General features: G+C 42.1%; 1 protein-coding gene across 1 annotated transcript in view; it reads left to right on the top strand.

The window, feature by feature from the left end:
• The first annotated feature begins 105 nt into the window (after positions 1 to 105).
• The window catches only part of ZC3H12C (zinc finger CCCH-type containing 12C), a 113,052-nt gene continuing 94,863 nt past the window's right edge, over positions 106 to 18,294 (top strand). The window contains exon 1 of the mRNA XM_075592327.1: positions 106 to 278. The gene's annotated coding sequence lies outside the window, so the exon portion shown is untranslated. The remainder of the gene's footprint in view (positions 279 to 18,294) is intronic.

Here is an 18,294-nt window from a genome sequence, read left to right as displayed (position 1 = left end):
GAATATCCTCTCTTGCAGCAGGCCTGCTCTGTGTCCACTTGGAATCCACTCCACATCTTCCTGCAGGCTGTGAGTGACATGATATCACTGGAGGTGTGCCTAATTCCTGGTGTGGAAGCAGTCAGTGAGCTGCATTGCCGCTGCCTTGGTAGCTGTTAATGGAATGACTGGATCCTGAAAGCTGTGAAGCACTTTGGTCTATTAATGATCCTCATGGAGGCACGCAGAGAAATTGTAGAGACCCAGGAGGAATTCTCAAACAGATGTGTCAGTGAAAGGTAATCGCTGAAAAACACGGTGTCAGAAGTGGATTGAGCAACAGATAAAAAAAATCTATTGTGTAGTGTGTGATGGGGATGGGGTGGGATGATCTTGCACAGTATGCTTGATTGGCAGTAATTGTAGCAGCAACACAAAAAGCCTTTGTGTTTTTATTTTCACAAGAGGACAGCTTTTGTGGGTTTTGTCATATGTTGTCCATTACAGATTGAAACATTTCATCCCTTTGACCAACAACTGTCAACATATTGTGTTGCTCCTGTGAACTCTTACAGCCTGGGTATTATACAGCCTGAGGGTGCAGTATGCTTCCTTCCTCCTCACACTGTATACTAGGGCTGTATCCAGATATTCAGAAATGTGGCTGCACACTATCATGTATAGAGATTTCAACCAGTGGTGGACAACATGATATACTTCAGGGGTTGCATAAGTCTTTTGTTGCATATGTGCTCCTTAAGCCATAAAAAGGGGTACACGTTATCATTAACTGAGGCAGAAGAACCCATTGGGGGCAGGTGGTGGCGGATTGGATAAAATGGGTGAAGTTGGGGACATAGTTGTACCTTTTTCGTTCTTTCCGGTGCACATGAAGCAGGGATTATGCAGCTGGGTTACAAATGCCGTTACACACTGGCAGCTGCTTAATGCTCGTTAGTACTGTCCTGCTCCTTTTTCTCACCCTCAGAACTAGTCTCGAGCACATGCCCTATTTACTGTATGAGCATGCTGTCATAAAACAGCTGACTGGAGGGCATGGGCGGGAGTTCTGATCTGCAACAGCAACATCCCCTGGAAGAGGGGGAGTGGGCTGCCAGGGCCCACCAGGGAGAATAGTCAGCTGGTTGGGTTGCCCACACATAATTTAAACATAATGTAGGGCAAAACAAAGAACAATTCCTGTGCTCCTACCAATTCGGCTAAAATATACTAGTGACATTTTTACATTTAGAACCTAAGTCTGTGTGACAAAGGAGTCATTTGGTTGCATATTTTGATCAAAACATGATTCAAGCCTGCAAACCTCGTCAAAGTAGACGCCGTTTAGCAGGTGCCTACACGGAATATATGGCAATTTTCTTATTGTCCTATGGACTAAACTTTGTGGAGTATGTGAAAGGGCCCTGAAGGGGTTAAACAAATGACGCATATGCTTATTTTTGATTTAGTGCAGTGAAAGTTGTATAAAGCTAGTATCAGAGTTCCCTTATTATAAAGGTGATCTGTGAGTGCACAAATGACTCATTTGTCACACAGGCTTAGGTTCCAAACGTAAACTAGTATGTCACTAGTATATTTTTGCTCAATTGTGCAGGAATTGTTCTTTGTTTTCCTTAAATGTAAGGCCAATTCTTTTACGAGCTGAATACTGCACAAAGGGAGGAGCGCAGATAATATGTACAGTATTTGTTTTCCATAATGCACTGCAAACTTAACCTGGGATTTGTTTTATGTAGGAGCATCTGTTATTTAGATCTAGAAAATATATTGGCTACCTATTAAAAGGAAGCCATAGAATTATGCAAAGGGTAGTTTTATTTTCTTCTTTAGGATGTAAACTATCCCTTAGGATAGCGGAGCACAAACTTTTTGCCCTGCACCCCCTGCCTGCTCTCCCCCAGTGCTCGAGCCTCCCCTTACCTTCTCTTGACTGTCAAATGACGCAGTGGGGTCATGTGACGTCACGTGTCCCGCGGCATTTGACGTCGTGTTGCCATGGCGACGCTTCATCTGTCAAGGTAAGAGCGCGTTACAGAGGCCTTGCGCGGTCCCATGGCATTTAATTTAAATGTTGTGGGGAAGAGTGCGGGACCTCTGTAAGCGCCACACCACCCTCCCCCCCCATAAAATGGATGGAGAGATTAACAGATAGGGAAAACAGTATTTTTCTTTATCGTAGTCCTCTCTAGCTGTATGTGATCTGAGGTTGTTCACTTGAGGTCCATATGCAGGGAAGGATTTGGGATCCCACTCTTCATTTAATCACTAGCAGTGATTCTTTGTGTAATACATTGTAAAGAAACATTATTTAATTACACAAACAGTCAAAACAAAAGTCACTGTTGTGATTAAAGTAAAAAAAAAAAATCTGGGCTTGAGCTTGTGTGGCCCTGCTGCTGTTGCTTACTATGCTGCCACATATTGCTGTGCCTATACAGTACATAGCACCAGTACTATGGCTACTTGTGCATACTGTATGAAGCTGCAGTGTGTGAATCCAGAGAGTGAAGTAAGAAGGTTTCAAGAGGAGCTGTTCAGCCGGATAATTGGTTATTAAATGACACTCATAAAGAAACCTGGGGTTGGTGATGTGAAGAGCCAGTTAATTTTGCAAGCTTCAACTGGTCTTGACTGTGTGAGGTGTACTATATACTCTCCCTGCCTCCCACATGCTATGAGGTGTCTGGCTGCAGCAGCTTCTTGCAATGATCTCAAGTTGTGCCTTGAACGGCTGCCAACATTATTTTATAGAAGTTTAACACTATATTCTAACTCTGTGTTTCTCAGCCAGGATGCTGTGTCATCTAAGGGTTCCACAGACTAACCAAGTGGTTTCTCTATTAAAAAAAATTGATTTTTAGTACGTTGTTGGGAAAGATTTTGTATCGCATTTAAAAAAAGAAAATCTTAATTAATAATTACATTTACAAGCAGTCACTATTAGGGATGGACAGAACAGTTCAAATCCGTTTCCCGGAATTCCACGGATCATTTTGACAAAATCTGTCCCGCCCACTAAAATTTGTCAACAGATTAACAGAATAACAGAAGTTGTGTGGGTTCAACTTCTCATCATGTTGGGTCTGATACTGTACCATACCTAATTCCTAAGGTGCCGTAGACCAGGGGTGTGCAAACTGGGGGGGCGAGATTTTTCTGTGGGGCGCGGCAGTTGCTGCGCTCTATCCCAAGGCATTTAAATTAAATGCTGGGGAATAGCGCGAGGCCTCTGCTACCTGAATTTACAGAGATTCAGCCGGCTTCTGGACGCGTCACCATGGCAACGCGGCATCAAATGACACCACAGGGTCATATAATGTGATGTCATATGACTCACGGCGTAGTTTGACGCTGCACTAAGGTAAGGGGGGAGCGCGAGCACCTGGGGATACAAGGCAGGGGGGCGCAGCAATAAAAGTGCGCACCCCTGCTTTAGACCGCTGTGGTATAGAAAAGCAGTGGTTACAGCCAGCACCCACAAGGAGGGCCACTACCTGACCTGGTTTTCCCTAAACTTTTTTCTCTTTGATTTCTCCATTTTTCCCCTTCCCTCTCTCTGACCATCAACTCGTCTCATTTTCTCGCTCTCACTTCTCACCTTCTCCACCTCCATCTACCCCTTGTTTCTGCAGAGACCTGTGCTCTATTAACCTACCAGTTTTTTATTTCACTTTACGCTCCTCCCTCTCTCTCAGCTCCAGACCCTGGCAACCTGGTCAGGAACTACAACTTTGCACTAAACTTTGCACTATCCTCCACTCTTGATCTACATGCCCCGCTTTCTCTTTGCCGTTCTCAACCTTCTAACCCCAGACCCTGGCTTAATTGCCACACATGCATGCTGCTTTCCTACACTCGCCTCTGTAGGAAATCTCACATTCTCGCAGACTTCCTTCACTACAAATTTATGTTATCTTGTTTCAACTCTGCCCTCTCCCAGGCTAAACAAACCTACTTTTCTTCACTAATCAACATGCACATGTCTTTGACCGCCTACTCAGACCATCCTCTGCTGCCTGTTTTTTTTCTTCAAGCTCATCTCAGTACTATGCTACAGTAACTAATTCAAGGAAAATGTGGAATTCATACTATGTCTGGACATCCCCTCTTTATCCTCCTCTCATCCTTCACCTCCTCCTAACTCTCCTCCTGCCTTCTTCGACTCTTTTCCCACTGTCACAGAGGAGGATGTTTCGTTGCTGATCTCCTCTTCTCCCTCTACCACTTGCCCTCTTGAACCCATTCCCTCCCATCTCCTAAAACTCTTGCTCCTACTATAATCCCTACACTCACACACCTTTTTAACTCCTCCCTCTACTCTGGTACCTTTCCCTCTACTTTCAAACATGCAACAGTTATACCATTACTCAAAAACAGCAAGCTTGACCCTACTTGTCTTTCTAACTATCGGCCTGTCTCCCTCCTGCCTTTTGCCTCTAAACTCTTTGAACATTTGTATTGTATGTCTTTATTTATATAGCGCTATTAATGTACATAGCGCTTCACAGTAGTAATACATGTGGTAATCGAATAAATAACAGATAATATAAATAACAGATCATGGGAATAAGTGCTTTAGACAAACATAACATTAAGGAAGAGGAGTCCCTGCCCCGAGGAGCTTACAATCTAATTGGTAGGTAGGGAGAACGTACAGAGACAGTAGGAGGGAGTTCTGGTAAGTGCGTCTGCAGGGGGCCAAGCTTTATGTATCATGTGTTCAGAATGTTCACAGTGCTATTCGTATGCTTCTTTAAGCAAGTGTGTCTTAAGGTGGGTCTTAAAGGTGGATAGAGAGAGTGCTAGTCATGTACTGAGGGGAAGGGCATTCCAGAGGTGTGGGGCAGTCAGTGAAAAAGGTTTAAGGCGGGAGAGGGCTTTAGATAAAAAGGGGGTAGAAAGAAGACATCCTTGAGCAGAACGCAAGAGTCGGGGTGGTGCATAGCGAGAAATTAGGGCTGAGATGTAAGGAGGGGCAGAAGAGTGTAAAGCTTTAAAAGTGAGGAGAAGAATGGAGTGTGAGATGCGGGATTTGATTGGAAGCCAGGAGAGGGATTTCAGGAGGGGAGATGCTGAGACAGATCTAGGAAAGAGTAGAGTGATTCTGGCAGCAGCATTTAGGATAGATTGTAGGGGAAACAGGTGAGAGGCAGGAAGGCCGGACAGCAGGAGGTTACAGTAATCAAGACATCTTGTATTCTCTTGCTTGATCCATTTTCTCGCCACCTATTCTCTCCTAGGCCCTCTACAATCTTGCGTCTGCACTGCTCACTCCGCTGAAATAGCCCTCACTAAAATAACTAATGACCTACTTGCAGCCAAAAACAAAGATCATTACACTCTGCTCATATTACTCGACCTTTCTGCAGCATTTGATACTGTGAACCACCCTCTTCTCCTTCACATTCACCATACTCTTGGTTCTGTATCTGTAACAAAGCTCTATCCTGGATCTCCTCTTACCCCTCCCATCGTACTTTCAGTGTCTCTTTTGCTAACACCTCCTCTTTTATCGATCTCTCTGTTGGGAAACCCCAGGGCTCTGTCCTGGGACCTTTTAACAGGGACTTATCCCTAAACAGAAAAAAAGAGATTGGTGCTTCAAAAGCGCTTGTGTGATAAACACAAATACAGTGCATATGCTCAATATAATATTAAAACAAGAGCACAAAGAAACTCATACATATCAGGTAGGCAGCCTGATAATACTGACTGAACAAAGTCAGAACACAATACAGAGAAAACAAATACAGACCGGCGCCTTGAAAAATAAAGTCCAATGATTGTCCAGAGGTACTGTAGAAGTGCTATACTTGTAAGGTGTCAAATCCTGTACACCTGGATCGACTTTGTGACTCCGTAGATTACGTCCCGTGATATGTGGAGTTAAACACAAAGAGAAACCATAGTTTACACTGCTAATATTAAAACATATAACTCTAACAAACCCATAAAACACCCACATACAACACTAACTAACACACATAAAACCTATACAACACTCAACATATAGATATAAACAAACAAGGCTGTATAATAGTTAACTAATTTATTAAAATATAAAATGAACACAAAGGTTCCATAAAATGGAGAAGGTAGCTTGTTGAGGATGATCTGGTGGTTAAAACCAGAATCCTACTTACGACAGGGCAGATCAAAGCAACATGTGTGTCCAACTTTAACAAGGTAGCTCCCGTTTTTCCTCCGTTGCAAGCACACGTCTGCAAACCCGTTGCAATGCTGTAATGTGTGCTCCGTATCTGCTCTCACACCACGGAAGCACACACTGGGGGAAGGAGACGCTTCTGGATGCTGGATATACAACACGCTTGAATGGCTGCACACAAACTCCTCTGTGGTAGCCTCAGGGAAGTGCCGTAAAATGAAACGCGTAGGGTCAGAAGTCACGTCTACCACGGAGGAGTTTGTGTGCAGCCAGGCAATTAACCAGTCTCTACCTTGCTATTCAGAGCTGTAAAAAAGCCTCCTGTGAGAAACTGCAAGACAGACAGATTTTCCTTAGCACACAACGGTGCTGACGCTGGAGAGAGACAATGTCTTGAGCGCAAAGGCTGTGCTGAGATCAAGACACAACTGACCTGAAGGGCCCCCTGTTTAAGATACACCTTGAAACTTTGGGGTGGTAGGCAGGTAAGAGGCTTTTCCTCCCCGTCTTGTAGAGAGGGACTGGGGAAGTAAGTTAGCCCTTACACAGGGATAGGTGTTTGTTGCTTTGTTTATTTTGTTTTTGTATGCTGTACAGAGTTTAAAGCGACAGGCTCAATAAAGCCATATTTTAATTTCACCCAAATTGGTCTCCATTAGTGTACCTCTGCACACAGCTCTCTTTTTTTTTTTACTTATATTTTTATTGAGATTTTTCAGATCTAAATGGGGAGGGGTACAGAAGGGGAAAAGAAGGGGGAGGGGACAACCATTTTGTAACAATGCTTACAGTCATCAACAGTCACATTACATCACATACATCGTTTTATAAATCACATATCATATTTTCCTCACTCCCAAATTCTCCTTTCTATTACAATCATATCCTTATCCCACAGCCCAAGGTTCCCATACTCTATCAAACTTTCTTGTGGTATGATTCAGAAATGAGGTGAGTCCCTCCATTAGTTGGACATCATTAACCCTTCTAATTATCTCTCTTCTGGAGGGCAGGATTGTCTTCTTCCACACTGCTGCTACAGGGCATCTACTGTAGTCGCCGTTAAAATAATTATAATAAATTTGACTGTATAGTGGTTCACATCATCCATGGGTCTAGCCAGGATAATTAAGACTGGTCTAGCCGCATCTTAATCCCTATCACACCTTCTATCAATTTGAGATCTGTCCTCCAATATGTCTACATAACTGGACAGAACCACCAAATATGCGCTAGATCCTCTATCTGCCCACAACCCCAAGTTCTCGACCTAACCCCTCTGAGTTTATTTGCCAACAGATGGCTATTAATTAGCTCAAACCATGACTAATACATCATGATTAGTACAAGAAATATAGGAACTGTCATCATACACATAAGGGTTCAATAAATGCATTCCTAAAATTGGAGATGAGGTGTATATCTATTAAAGATGTTTTCTATATAAACAGGAATCTTGAATGGAATCTATGAATGAACAAGGTATCCATATACAAACCGAAATTTCACTGTAATAAAGAGCAACATAATGTGTAGCAAATACAGAGAGAACAATAGAGAACATTACATTCTTTAAGGACCTAGACCAGGAAGTGTTTTAGTTCCCAGTCTGTATTGATCCCCAGGGGAGACAGCGAACCCAGTGTATATATCCAGAACATTTGTCTGCGGTTGAGGATATATTCTCTACTACCTCCTCTAGTTGGTGAATAGCTCTGTTCTAGAGCACTAAATGTAAGCGTGTCCAAGCTACCGAATGGACACAGAGAAATGTCTTGACACTGGGTACCTGTCATCTTTATTTTTGATGGATCGTAAATGTTCTGCAATTCTAAGTTTTAGGGGACGTATCGTTCTTCCAATGTATTTGCTACCACAGCCACATTTAAGCATGTATACAACATAATTGGAGCTACAAGTTATCAAAGATTTGATATTATATTTTTCTTTTGTATAATACATTTTCGCTCTTTTTAAGGGTACGGCATAGCGACATACATTGCAGTTGCCACAGGATTTTAAACCTTTTAATTTGGACCCATTATTAATCTTTACGTCTGAGCGTAGCAACAGGTACTGGGGGATAAAAAATGCCCCAATGTTTTCGCTCTACGAAATACAAATTTAGGTGGATTCTTGGTATAGGTCTTTAAATCGTTATCAAGACCAAGCACATTCCAATGTTTTTGGATGATAGCACGAATTTGCTGAGACTGTTTGCTAAAAGTGGAAATGAATAAAAGAACTGTATCATCTTGCAGAACCATTTTATTCCTTTTACCCCTTTTCAAAAGATCCATACGATCAGTATGGAAGGCTTCTTCAAAGGCCATAACAACATTTTCTTTTTTATAACCTCTTGATAAAAATCTTTTTAAATCGTCGGATTGTTTAAGGAATGATTCCTCATTAGAACAAATCCGACGCAGTCTCAAATTGTACTTTTGGAATTCCATTAAAAAGGGATGTGCGCTGTTTGCCTTGAGGAAGGAGTTGTGGGAATTGGATTTACGGTAGAGATCTGTTTGTATATTACAATCCATACCGATATACAGACATACATCTAAATAATTAATGTGATGTCTGTCAGATCGGTGCGTAAATTTAAAATGTTATTCAAATAGTCAATGAAGGCCACTAATTCTGCAGTGCTTCCTTGCCAAATAAGAATCAGATCGTCGATATAGCGACGGTAAAAAATTATATTAGATCGATATGGATTGTGGTCCCCAAAAATAAAGATAGCTTCCCAGTAACCCATGAATAAGTTAGCATAGGAAGGTGCAAAAGAAGTGCCCATAGCAGTACCCTGTGTTTGGAAATAATAAGTGGTGTCGAAGAGAAAATAGTTGGGATGTAGTAGAAAAAAAGATGGCATCAGTAATAAATGTGTTCTGTGCTTGTGAAAGATGGGATTTATTGAGAAAATATTGTGTGGCCTGTATACTTTGTGCGTGATCTATAATAGTGTAGACTGACGTGACATCTAGAGTTACCCAAGTATAATTTTTACACTAGGTGATTGTGCTGTTCCCAGATTGATGGACAGCAACAATTGCTTCTCTAAAATCATTGCTGATGTCTTTCCTCCTTGGCATTGTGTTAACACACACCTGAATGCTCCAGACCAGCAAACTGCTAAAACTTCGGCTTTTATAGAGGTGGTCACACTTGCCGATGATCAATTAATCAAGGGCATTTGCAGCACCTGTCTGCTACATAGCATCTTAATTCCTATGGAAGCAGTAAGGGTGTACTTAGTTTTTCACACATGGCTTCTCCATTTTGGCTTTTGTGTTGTTGTTCATCTGAGGTTGTATTTACCTAATTTTAAGACCTGCTAAGGAACAGATGATTGTTATTATGTCCTGATATGTAAAACCATAGACTTCAAAGAGTGTGTACTTTCTTTTTCAAACAACTGTGTGTGTGTGTGTGTGTGTGTGTGTGTGTGTGTGTGTGTGTGTGTGTGTGTGTGTGTGTGTGTGTGTGTGTGTGTGTATAATATAAATATATATATATATCTATATATATATATATATATATATATATATTATATTATACACAAAGTCGCATCGGTGGTCCCACGATGTGGGGTCTGCAAATCTCCCCTGACGCCTTACTGCTGCTGGCCATGTGCGGTCTCATCTGAAGCCCGTAGGTCGCTGTGCGGACGTCCTTCTGACTGCGCAGTGGTGTGGGTTATCAATCTCTACTAGGGAGTGTTCCTATCTAGGGCCTTCCCTACGATACTGGTCTCAGTAGGGATCGGGGTCTAACTGGGGCCTAAGGGCAAAGTCTGGCCTAGTCCAGGGGCTTACTCCCTCACTGGACACATCTGTCCTCTTTGCTGGGTCTGTGACGACTGACACGTGGGCTCCTAGTCCGCAGAGGAAATCCTTCTCCTAAGCCCCTCCCCTTCCGGCATCACCAATCCCAACATGGCTGCCACAGCACACAGTCCCGTAGACTTACATGTGCGCCAACCTCAAAATGTCCGCCGCAACTTTCCCCCGATCTCCCGGTCCGGCGTAGCTTCGGATCACTGGCTCATCAGCGGGGCAATGCAGAGCAGCTCCCCATCACCCAGGAAAGGAAGGGGGACCCTGCCACACACACACACACACACACACACACACACACACACACCTTTAACCAGGGTGAGAGAAAAGAAGAGGGAACTGGCCCTTACTGCTTATATTCTGCACTACCCGTTATAAACCTCCAGCAACAGTTAACCTAATCAACTCATGGTGAGAATTAAACAGTGTTGTACCTCACAAACAGTGCATGTAAGACTAGAAATCCTCAGGAGGTCAAATGTGTATATTTATTTATATAGTACCCACAGTGTACTAGTAGAAATATAATATATATATATATATAGAGAGAGAGAGAGAGAGAGAGTTTTTCTTGATGATTCCAAATAAACGTAAAACAATGGGGTACAGAAAGAAAAATCTCGGGTGCATTTACCGTTATTGGTGTGTTAATTCGATAGTACATCAGTGAGAAAACAAAAACCATGATCACACATACAGTACATAATAAAACCAAATCAAGAGTCCCCCTATACATTACCCCCACACACACCATTCTCTATCCTTGATCCTTATAGTTCCAATATTGTCCTATTGAAGCATGCGACCCCCTCCCGCTCTATCCAATGGTTCCAGATTTTGAGGAATACGCTGTTCCTTTCGTTCAGAAAAGCTGTTATTTTTTTTGTATTTGGATCAGCCATATCTTGTCCTTTATTACCATCAAAGTGGAAGTAGCCTTTTTCCATGCTGCCATCATACAGCACCTAAATGCTGAGAAGACCTAGGTAATCAATTTATTTTCCGCTAGTGAGATGTTATATATCGGGCAGTTTAAAAGTGCTGACCAAGGGTCCATTGTTAATGAAAGATGGAGGGTGTAATTAATGTGTATATCTGCTGCCATAGCGCTACCACCAGTGGGCACGTCCAACAGATATGCAGGACTGTGCCCATGCCCCCGCAACCTCTGTAGCACATGGGGGGAATTTTCATTTGGATGCATTTTTAAAGACATGGTTTGAATTCAGTGCAATGTCCTTGTGTCTTTCTTTATATTACTAATTTTTTTTAGGAATTGCCTGATCTTTCTACTAGTACACTGTGGGTACTATATAATAAAGATACACATTTGACCTCCTGAGTATTTCTATTCTTACATGCACTGTTTGTGAGATACAACACTAATTAATTCTCACCATGAGTTGATTAGGTTAACTGTTGCTGGAGGTTTATAAAGGGTATTGCAGAATATAAGCAGTAAGGGCCAGTTACCTCTTCCTTTCTCTCACCCTGGTCAAAGGTGTGTGTGTGTGTGTGTGTGCCATGGTCCCCCTTCCTTGCCTGGGTGAGGGGGAGCTGCTCTGCATTACCCCGCCAGTGATCCGAGGCTCCACCGGATCGGGAGATCGGGGGAAAGATGCGGCGGACATTTTGAGGTTGGCGCCGCATGTAAGTCTATGGGACTGTGTGCTGCTACGGCCATGTTGGGATTGGCGACGCCGGAAGGGGAGGGGTTTAGGACAAGGATTTCCTCCGCGGACTAGGAGCCCGCGTGTCAGTCGTCACGGACCCAGCAAAGAGGACAGATGTGTCCAGGGAGGGAGTAAGCCCCTGGACTAGGCCAGACTTCGCCCTTGGGTCCCAGTTGGATCCCGAACCCTACTGAGACCAGTATCGTAGGGAAGGCCCTAGATAGGACCACTCCCTAGTAGAGATTGATAACCCACACCACTGCGAAGTCAGATGATGTCCGCACAGCGACCTGCAGCCTTCGGATGAGACCGCACATGGCCAGCAACAGTAAGGTGTGAGGGGAGTTTTGCAGACCCCGCATCATGGGACCACTGATGCGACTTTGCTAATGGAGGATCCCTCTAATTCCCTGGTGTTAGCCAGGAAGGTACTCACCGTGCACCACCACCCTTCAGGGAGGGTAGCGCTACCTTCACACACATTGGGGTGGGGTTTGCTCCTGGGATTGGAGGAGGGACACTGGGTTACCACACTGGTACTATTGCTATTGTAAGTTCATTATTATTGTGTTTACGAGCAGGGACCTGCTGGTAAAATATACTGTTATTACTATTGCTGTGTGAGTTCTGATAATTGCTGTGTATTGGTTCCTATGAGGAGTCATCTCGCTCATGCTGGGATCCACATAGGTGGAGGCGCTGCGAGCTATAGTACCCAGGCTCCCCAGAAGTGGAGGCTTTGGCCTCCTGTGAGCCCCACAGGCAAGAGGAGCACGTGAAATCGCCCGCAGTTTCCCCTTGGCATAGGGAAAGGGGGTTACATATATATTGCCAGCCTGGGGTAAGTGGTCACACAGCACTTTTATGTGAATACTTACATTTTGCAAGATGTTCTCATTTGCATCCAAAATTTGCATATCACATGCAAATTTAAGAAATCATCAAATCACTACTTTAAAATGCATTTTTTTTTTATATGGTGTGGACATTAACTGTAATAACTGTTAAATGAATATAGAGAGATGTGTTTTCTGAGCGATTGTGTCAGTTGTTGCTTGGAAACTGCTCCTAATTTAATAATAGGCCCATACATGCACTTCTAACCCACAAGGTCAGCAGGAACATCAGCAGATATTGAAGCGCAGCAGAAGTGTGCCTGTGCATTACAACCAGATCCCTTTACCCTGTTTTAATTTGCTGCACTGGGCACACCTGACCAGGGTACCACACCATCTATTTAAAATCTTTGAAGAGAATGGACCTTCTCAGGCATGTTGTGCAGTCTGGTTGATTTGGTCATGGTTTTTTTTTTTTTATGAATGTAAAAACGACAGTACTCGGCTCTTTGTTTCACCTCCGTTACTCTCTAGATGGTACATGGGCTTTAAAGGTACGAAGAATTTCTTGCTCAAAAAAGTTTTCAATGTAAGCAGCATGGTGTGAGATTTTCACAAATGCACAGGAGACATGCTGTACTATTTCACATTAGAAAGGAAAGAAAAATAGTTTATTCTGAAGGCCGTGACTAGAGAAAAATATAAACCTTTTAGGGTTCCCTGGTGAAGTGTCATGTAGTAGAAAACATTTTGGTACCAAAAGTTATGCAAACAGTTGTTGCCCTAATCAAGGTCCTTCTTGGAGATATTTTAAATACTATTTATATCGTTGTAGACGTTTTACATAACATTTGGGGTGTTTGTTACAATTTCTATGGCATAAAAAGAGCAGGAATAAATGTGAGGGCAGTTCGTAAACTCACAGTAAAAAAATTAAATAAAAAGTAACATAAACTGCATGCATACACTTTATTAAATCAGATTAAGATTAAACACATGTTTACTAACCTTTGCTATTCCAGAGGACATATTCCAGTGTCAGAAGACCTCTTACACCCCATTCAAGCCAATGGGCAATAGCGCTTCTTTTGGTGCTGGAAAGTATCTCTAAAGAAACAGCACCCCTTAGTTAATATGGACCCGAGTCGAGCCTTTACAAGTTAAAACAGCTTTTTTATATATAATAAATTTAAAAACAAATTTAAAGCACTTACGCATACATTAATTTATTTTCAAATGTCACCTAAGTGTTTATTTTGATATGGCTTAGTGTATTTAAGTGTAGCACATGTTGTCCCCCCCCCCCCCCCCCACTCTTGGAGATTTAGTCATGACTATTGCTAGGTGTAGGGCTTGTTACCTGTTTGGCACAGGAGAGCTGAGGTACTCGCGATGGTGAGGGGGAAGACAGGCAGGTTTTTAGGGATTCCTCTGGTTCTTCTTGGTGACAGCGCCTCCAGACATAAGGGGCTTCAGCAAGGCTGAAGGCGATCCCCGCTATGACAGTTCTTACGCACAATTCTCCCTCTACAAAGACTGCCGCGGAGCCAGAAGTATAAATGAGGGTGCTATTTATTATAGCAGCAACTGTGATGTTGCGAACGCTTTAGTTGATAAGGTAGATCCCTGGCTTCTGATGGTGCTGGCCTGCTGTTAATAGTGAGGCCTCTCTGGATTTGGTTAGTGCCTCAGCCCATGAGGGACTGAGCACATGTCTCTCTCCCAGCATGGAGGAGAGCTCAGAGCTCCTACCCCATGAAGGGATAGTTGGAACCCCAATCACAGACTGAAGGACCCACCCCTAAGGGGCTGAACTTCATACTATAATTTAGGCACGTCCTTCCTGTAGCTCGAAGAGGGAGGGCCCAGCACATGCACCACCGCTCTGTCACTCAGGAAGTCAGCACGAGAAGGGGGAAAATCCAATAGGACAGCCTGTCGCTGTCTGTGTCTTACTAGAACTTGCATAACAGGGTAGGTAGAGAGCTGGCTGGACCAGCCACCGCTATATAAGTATTGTTGTAATATGCTGTGTGTGGGACTTAGCACTCTTTGTGTTGTTAAAGAGTTCAGTAAGATTCAAATACAGTTGCATTTTAGGCACTCTGCAGCTCCCTCAGCAGTACTTTTATTATTTCCGTGTTTGACTCTTATTAAGCAATTCTATCCCTCATTATGTCCACAGGGTACTGTGGTAATACCGTATCTCCAGTCAGACCTTAACACTGTCTCTGAGATTACTGTGTAGACACTTTTTGTTATTTTGTACTTCTCACTGCATTGTAACAGTACAGAATTAATTTTAATTATACTCTCACCCAGCCATGTAAAAGTCGCTGAAAAGGTCTTGTTTAAATTGCAGGGTTTCACATTGATTCTGAAATCCTTTTTTGGATTGAATTGAACACACAGCGTTTGAAGTCTCTTTTTTTCAGTGGAGTTAAATAGAGCATAATAATTATCATTTGAGTCATTTCTTCTCTGCCTACTGATGTGGTTTTTTTTTCTTGTTGAGCAAATGGGAGCTCTTCACAAAATAATTTATATTGAATTCGGCATATCCAACCTATATTTAAAGCCGCAATACCCCCACCCCTTAATCCTATATGATTTTAACCCATATAATGTTGGTATCTTAACCCCTGAGCAGGTCCCACTCTCTTGATTTTTTTGTTGTGTTTAATAATGATGTTCTTACACTGTTGCCTTCCCTTAAGGTTGGAGGAAAGGAGATTTCACCAGCAACAAAGGAAAGGGTTCTTTACAGTTAGGGCAGTTAAAATGTGGAATTCATTACCCATGGAGACTGTGATGGCAGATACAATAGATTTGTTCAAAAAAAGGTTGGACATCTTTTTAGATGGGAAAGGTATACAGGGATATACCAAATAAGTGTTGATCCAGGGATTAATCCGATTGCCAATTCTTGGAGTCAGGAAGGAATTTATTTTTCCCCTTATGAGATATCATTGGATGATACGACTCTTTGTTTTTTTTGTTTGCCTTCCTCTGGATCAATATGTAAGTATAGATATAGGATAAAGTATCTGTTGTCTAAATTTAGCATAGGTTGAACTTGGTGGACGTACGTCTTTTTTTAACCTCATCTACTGTGTAACTATGTTGCGTTTGAGGGTAACATGGTAATCTTTAGGCTGCACTCAGCCCTGGGGAGGGCTCCAATTGTACCTAAGGTACCAGACAATTAGGCACCGATCCACAGAGATCCATTATTGACTTAATGAGGCATTAACCTAAGTTAACGCCTCGTTAAGTGCTAACGGATATCTTCAACGCTTACGAACGTAATGATAAGTGTTTTTACTAGTCGGAAAGGGCCTTGCTTTAACTACTAACTGCAGTTCGTACTAATGATATGTAAAAGAGGTGTTCTCTCTAACAACACACATCCCCAGAGCTGTGTTACTGTATATGAGAGATGGAGACAGTCCCAAGTTGCTTAGGTGTTACCCAAACACACTTTTAAACACGTGGAGAAACCAGTGCACAAAAAGTAGAGCACAAGATATCTGGGAAATACACTGTAAGCTAATTTTAACTATACTTTGCTTATCCAAATTAGAGAGATTTACTACCCCCTGGGTGCCCCATCACACAGCTACCAAGTCATGAGGTCTGGTTCTCCAGGGGGCCCCATGACTTCATAGCCACGTCATGGGATTAGTGCTTGTTTTCTGGGGGGAGATCGGATTCTGCTCTCCTTTGGGGCACTGAATGGAATCTGACGGGACATAGAACGGAAGAGGATAATCCTGCCTCTACTGTTTGCATCATCAGGGACGTCGCGATGATGTGAATCGCCAGAGGAGCGCTGGGCCAAAGAGGCTGGGGCACTCTGGTGCTGCGGAGCCTCCGGCACTGAAAGGATTAACATGAGTAAACATGAAATTTAAAAAAAAATGGTGATCGGCACAGGCTGCTGCTTCAATACAACTTCGGTGTTTTCATGATTGGAGGAAACATTACACTTGTTTCCGTGTTATAATGACACATTTAATTAAGTAGAATGTCACTCAATACTGAAGTGCTCATTTTCTCTGCGCTAATGACACAATGTAAATGTAACATTATTACAATGGGCGGAATCAAGCTGTGCAAACATATCTCACCCCAATATTGTCAAGAATGTATGTTCTTATGTGCCCCCATGAGACCCTTTATCTGTGATACATCCAAGCACTGTGCACGTTGGTGTTAAATTCTGTATATATTTCTGATTTAACCTAAAGGATTTCTTTGGCTTTAACAAGCCATGAGCTCATTAGGTTTTTACACCTTTTGAAATGTAACACAAATTATGATGTCTGTACTTGGAAGCTGCGGTTGTTCAGGATGACCAGTTAAACGCCTAGAAAAAAAAATCATAGTAGAGGAGAGTACAGCTCAACCCCGCTATAACGTGGCTCCGCTTATAACGCGATGCAAGCGTGGCTCCCAATTTTCGTATTTATGAATACTTTACAACACGATTATTGGTATCTTAAATACTTTATTGGACAATGCATACAATGTACATTTTTTCGAACGCGATCCGCTTATAGCGCGATGTGATTCTTTGGATCCCAAGCACAGTGTTATAAGGGGGTTTAGCTGTACTTAGTAATGCAGAGTGGCCCCAAAGCACTGCATTAATCGTAAGTAGGGATGGACGAAAATGTCGAAGTTCAATCCATGAACATTTCGACAAACTTTTCTTATTCTTCACTAAACTGCAAAAATTGATTCAAATGGTTTTTAATTCAACATCTGTGTGAAAGCGTGGAATTCTGCCCAAGTCATTTAAAATAAAATTAAAATAATGTAAAACATATATATTTTTAATCTTTGTTTTGGCGCATGTGCCGAGTTTCTTCCCTTGTTTATTTTTGACAACGGAAGCTACAGTTGAGCATCTTTTGGCTACAGCTATTGAATACAATCATTGCAGGCTGGCCAAATATGGATACAGCTTTTACACTCGAGCTGCTGCAAATGGACTGTGTCCAAATTTCAACAATTTTTCAAACTCTTACTGTAGTAAACAAACTTTTGGTATACAGAGTCAGATGCTAATGTGTGAAGGCTGATGGCACCATAAGGCCCCATCAAGTGCGCACTTGAAGAGGAGACTTGTAAATGTTTTGGAACCACTGTAAGATACAATTGACAAAGAGCTCTTTTGTTGAACGATTCAAAAGTATGGCATCCAAATGAGATCCCAAAAACTTTTTATTTTTATTTGAGGTAAAGATTACCTGGTGTCGCTTTAAAAGGGTGAGAACTGTGTCAAGATAGATAAGATAGTGTATAGATAAGAATTCAGGTATGACAATGGTTGCATATATGGGGAAATGTCCAGTTGTCAAAATAACAATATTTCTTTATTCTCTTTCCATTTTTATAGGTGTAGTTCCATTTATCAAGCTAACTTGTGGTTTTAGTTCACCTTGACTTTTCCTGCCATCCCAAACATATGAGCTATTATACAATTCTGTAGTATTTAGAAAACATGTATATAAATTCTTTAATTTTCAGAGCTTCTTCAGATGCTCATTTCTGTGTTTGTCTTTGATGAAGGAGACCTTACAACTTAAAAAAAATATATACATACTTTAAATATAATATATATTTTCATTATCCTTCAATCCAGCATATCTTTCTTCAGAGAACAATTTAGCCTATCAGGATTAAAGATGTTTGTGAGTTGGGAAAATGTTGCAAAAATGTTAATATTTGCAAACTAAGGAACGTTTCCTTACTTTTCAGAGACCGTAAGT

This window comes from Ascaphus truei, chromosome 3 (genome assembly GCF_040206685.1).
Source record: "Ascaphus truei isolate aAscTru1 chromosome 3, aAscTru1.hap1, whole genome shotgun sequence".
NCBI classification, from domain to species: Eukaryota; Metazoa; Chordata; class Amphibia; order Anura; family Ascaphidae; genus Ascaphus; species Ascaphus truei.
This window is presented reverse-complemented; position numbering and strand designations above follow the sequence as displayed.